This window comes from Condylura cristata, unplaced genomic scaffold (genome assembly GCF_000260355.1).
Source record: "Condylura cristata isolate star-nosed mole 26May11 unplaced genomic scaffold, ConCri1.0 scaffold00032, whole genome shotgun sequence".
NCBI lineage: Eukaryota > Metazoa > Chordata > Mammalia > Eulipotyphla > Talpidae > Condylura > Condylura cristata.
The window spans coordinates 20,170,596-20,175,794 of record NW_004567133.1 but is presented as its reverse complement, the minus strand read 5'-3'; positions in this window follow the sequence as shown (position 1 = coordinate 20,175,794).

Sequence of the window (5,199 nt, the reverse complement as noted above, 5' to 3'; positions counted from 1 at the left end):
CCCCAGCGCAACGGGGGTCTTGAGGTCATGAGAAAAGGCTCTCAGGCAGGCGAAGGCTGAACACCCCAGGTGGCCAGAAGTGAGGGCAGACGTGGGGGTGGCGGCCATCCCGGGGTGTGGAGGCAGCGCTGGTTGCCGGCCCGGACTGCCTCAGCGGCCTGCCCCCGCTGTCTCTGGATGACCCTGTCATCCTCCCACACCTCGGGCCTGCACCGCAGTTCTTGGGTGCATAAATAAATCAATCTTTAAAAAAATCAGAAAGCACATAAATTAGTTATTTGGCAAAGAAAAAGTAGAACTGATTTATAAAATCAGCAGCTATGAATGTCACCTAGACTCTCGGTGGCCACTACTTCACAATATACACAACTGTCAAACAACCCGGAACGAGGCGTACCGTTACCTGTCCCTTAGGACGCGGTCGGAGCAGCTGTCTGGAGCAGGTAAAGCTGTTGAGATGGTTTTTAGAAAACCTGCTGCAAGTATAACTGAAAGGCAAGGATACAAGTAAATTACAGAGCAGTAAGATTAAGAACAAAAGCTTATTCACAGAAATAGAGGGAAATTGCACGAGGAAATTATGTGCAGACTAGATGTGAAATCCAGATGAGATCACTATGTTACAATCATACAAACTATCAGAACTGACTCAGAAGACAGGGCAGGGGGTGAGGCTCCGCCCGAGTCCGCCGAGTCCAGCCCCCCAGGGAGGGACCCCCAGGCGCCGCAGCCCCTCCTGTCTCCCCGCTGCCCCCTCAGCACTGGGTGTCAGTCCATCGCCTGTTCTGCTCCCCGCTGTGTCAGTGGGGACCCTCTCACCCCCCACCTCTGGCCTGGACCCCAGCTCCTGCGTGCATAAAGAAAGAAAAATGAATATATTTTTTCCAAGATTTACTTATTTATGCAAAACAAGAACTGGGGGACAGGCCAGAGGTCTGGGGCGGAATGAAGTACAGTGCTGAGGGGCAGCGGGGAGGCAGGCGGGCCTGCTGCCGCCTGGGGACCCCCAGGCTGGGGACAGAAGGACTCCTGCAACAGCTTCTCAGTGCTGCGCTTTAACCCCTTGCACCACCAGGGAGGCCCCCAGGTAAATTTAATCTTTAAAAATATCTGACTCAAGGCCCTCCCTGGTGGCGCAGCGGGTTAAAGCACTGCACTGGGAGGCTGAAGACACCTCCACAGGAGTTCGATTCCCGCCTGCCCCGGAGGTGACCCCAGGGTGCGGCAGACCTCTCCTGACCCGCCCGCTGCTCCCCTCAGCAGTGGACTTCGTCGATCTGCCTGTTCTGCTCCCCGCTCTGTCTCTGGGGATCCTCTCACCACCCCTGTGCACAAATAAATCTTTAAAAAAAAAATAGCTGACTCAAGAAAAATTAAAAATCCAAATAAGTCAGTAACAGGCGGCGCCGCTCAGCGGAGGACTCGACACAAAGAAGTCAGTAGTGGAGGATGCCACGGAGCAGAGCCGGGCCTGGCGGTCGGGCTCCGTCTGTCGTGTGCTCAAGCCCTGCCGTCGTGCAGGTGGGCTACCTAGGGTCTTACTCACATATATATTCCAAAGAGTTATTTATCCGTGCACAGAAGAGCTGGGGTGCAGGCCAGAGGTGCAGGGGTGAGAGACCCCCAGAGACAGTGGGGAGTGGAACAGGCGGGTCCCCTGAGACTCACTGCCGAGGGGCGGCGGGGGACGGGAGGGGCTGCCGTGTCCAGTGGGTCACTCCTGGCCGGGGCGGACTCGGGCCGCCGTGGCTGGGACAGGCTCAGAGCGCCCAGCTCTAACCCCGTGCCGCCAGGAGGCCCAGGGTTTTATTTATGCTAAAGAACAAGATCACGTCTCACAGTTCAGATGTGCAGACACGCTGCACAGTCTGCACAGGAAAAGAAAGCCACGGCCAGAGAGTCCCTGCGGCAGAATCCCTGCCTCACACAGAACCCGGACAAGTGCTGAGGCGCCGGCCCACGAGGGGTCTGAGGCGGGCAGTGGCCTGTGCTGCCACCCGCACGGCGAGGGCCCCCTGCGGGGCGGGGCCACCGTCCCCCGGGTCCCCTGAAGAGGCGGAGGCGCTGAACTGGGGGCCCAGGCGGTGCGGGGGCGCAGCTGGATGATATGGCCCCAGGCCGCAGCGCTGGGCCCCCGAGAGCCGGCCCTGGCAAACGCCCGTCGGCTCTCTGCGGGGCTGCTGGGCTTGTCGGGGCCACGGCAGGAGGCCCCGGCGTGGCACCGTGGAGGCCTGTGGCTGCTGTCTTCCTCCGCCGCTGGCCATTCCCGTCCACAGATGGCCGGCCTTCTCGAGGCGGGGGCCGCTCCTGAGGCCACCCCAGGCTTTCCGGTTGCCATGGTCACGCAGGGCCTCAGCTGCTGCGCCCGGTGCCGGAAGCCTGTGGCCCGTCTCCCCCGGCCCAGCAAGGGTCTGAGGCCCACCTGCGGGCACACCTGCTGCATCCCAGGCCGCTGGGCGCCCCACGCACGTGGACAGAGGTGGCAGACTTGGGGGGCAGCCGCGCCCAGGCCCACCCCCTCTGCCCAGCCCCGCGGCGGCCAGGGCCGGCCCGACTCGCCCACACACTGCTGGGGGCAGCCCTGCCTGTGGGGGGCAGCCTGTCTGCCACGAGCAGGCACCCCAGCGTGGCCTCCTGGTGGGGTGCGGGCTCCTCGGGCGTGCTTTCTGGGGTGACAGGTCTCGCCTTGGGGAGTCTCACTGGAGGCCGCAGCTCCGCTAGATCTCCATGGCGACGCTCAGGCGGCTCTCACAGAACATAAGGCGTCTGCGCTGGAAGGCAACCCCGGCCAGCGCCTTCCCCTTCCCGTGGGCGAGCAGGGCCGCGGCGGCCACCCACGCGCCGGCCGCACCCCCGGGGCCCCCTCTGGCTCTCCAGCCGGCACCTGTCCGCCTGTGCCCAGGGGCAGCCAGCTGGATTCCCCAGGACCGCCCGCCGGGGAGGTACCTGCGCGCGGGTTTTGGGGCTTCGCCAGCCCTGCCATGCTAGAAGACCCCTGAAGCCAGCCCTGCTCTGCGCTGCTCAGAGCTGCAGCTCAGTGCTGGGGTAGGGGCGTCCTCCGGGGCTGGAGGCCGCAAGGGAGGCCCAAGCCTGTCCATGTGCAGGAGGCGAGGGCGGGGTGCTGGGAAGCCTGCCCGGAGGAGGCAGTCACCCTATGGGCTGCGGGACTCCTTCCTGCCTTGAGGGCAGAGCCTGGGGTGATGGCAAGTGTGGAGGAAGCTGGAGGGTGCAGGAAGTAGCAGCCCAGAGAGTCAGCCCAGGTGCGAGGCTGACCCGCACACTCCAGCCCTGCTCAGCCCAGGGCTCACCCCACTCAAGGCGCGAGGGCAGGGCAACAGGGGCCTGAAGATCCCCCCTCCCCACCCCTCTCCGAGGCCTGCCCCCCAGGTCTCGTCCCTGTCCCGGCCGGTCACCACCACCTTCCGCAGACACGGTGCCCGCGCCCACCCTCTCGCTGCTCAGAGGCCGCCCCGGCTCCTGGCAGCCGGCGCCCAGACCGAGCTCGGCACCCCTGCGGCCAGCCGGCCCCGCCCTCCTGGCTCGCTCACTGCCCACGCCCTCTCTTTGGGCTCTCTGGCTCCAGGGCCCTGGTCGCGCTCCGCCCAGGCCACACTGGCCGCCGCCTCCCGCTTCCCTCACCGCTGACTGCCTGTGTGTGTGGAGGCCGCAGCCAGCTGCCACCGTGAGACAGGCCGCTTCCGGAGCCTCGGGCTACGGTTCCACAGTGGTGACAGATGGCGCATGGGGACAGGACAGCCACAAACAAGGACGGGGGCCCTTGAAGGCAAGGGGGTGCCAGGGCCCCCAGGCACCTGGGCTTAGACGTGGCGCCTGGTGTTAGGGACTGCAGGTCCCGCCCCTGCTCCGCACCTCTTGGCTCCTCCACTTCAGCCTCCGCTCTCTCCCTGGTGACCCCAAAGCACTAGCTCTACCCATCTCACCCCCGTCCCCAGGGGCCCCACTTGCAGTCTCCACCCCCAGGGCGCCTAAACTCCTCCTCGGTGTCCCCCGCCCTGGATATCATCTGGGCAGCACCTGGCAGGACAGACGGAGCCAACTGCCTGGGCCCCTAGCTGAGACTCTGGGCCAGTCACCCCAGGCTGGCCTTTGGGGCAGGACACCTGAGCCACCAGGGCCATGGCAGCAGGTGCCCAACACCTCCCAGCTCCCCCGAGTTTTTGGGTGTCAGCTGGGGCAAGCTGGGGCCAGAGGAGGGAGACAAGAGGGTAGCCTGCCCCGGTGCGGCCCAGCCTCTGCAGCAGCGTCCAGACCCACGTCCCGCCTCTGCCCGGCCTGGCAGCCTCAGACGACACCCACCGGCCCAGGCTTCAGTTTCCCCATCTGAACACCAAGGCTCATGGCCACACCACATCAGGATAACGTGGCTGACAGGACAACAGTGACCCAAGGCGGCTCTCCGCAGCCTCCCTGGCCAGGCCCTCCCAGGAGGCCCTCGGCCTCAGCGACCCCCGGCCGGCTCCCTGACCTCTGAGTGCGTCTGTCCACGGCAGTTATTTGTGCTCAGGGCACTGCCAACAGCTGTGGCATCGCAGGGGTGGGCCAACGACCCTCCTCCCCCCAGGGGCTCCAGGGCGCTGATCCCCAGCTTTGCATGAGGGGCTTCGTGGGCGAGGCGCCTGAGAAGCCTGGTGCTGACAGTGACCCCCCAAACACATCAGGATCCTGCGCTCCAGCCCAGCCGCCCAGGCCCTCTGGTGCCACCCTGATGATGGCGGCAGCACCCGCCACTCCCCAGCCCCCTTGGTTTGCCCAGCCAGAGTGTTCCCGGCCTGCTGTCCTGGAGGGGTCGGAGTGGAGGACTAGCTGGCATCCGGCTGAGAAGGCACAGCCCCCCACGGCGCCCACCCATGCAGGCCCACTGCCTCAGCGTCCACACCTGGGGGCTCCTGTCATTCCAGCCCCCAAGGGGGGCTCCCCACCAGCTTTGGGCAAGGGGCTGTGCTGTGCTGGGAAGGGACGTGCCGGCATGCAGAGGGGGCCGAGATCCCGAGCGCGAGCGCGCCCTCACTGAAGCCCACCACCTGCTCTCCGTCCTGGTCCGGAGGCGGCCGCAGGGGCTTGTCGCTGGCGGGGTGGGCTGTTGGGCGCATTTGGCTCCGGTGCGACTCGGCAGGACCTAGGCCTGCTGGCCCCGCCCCTCGCCCGTCTCATTTGCATGTCCCCGCCCCAGCACGCCCA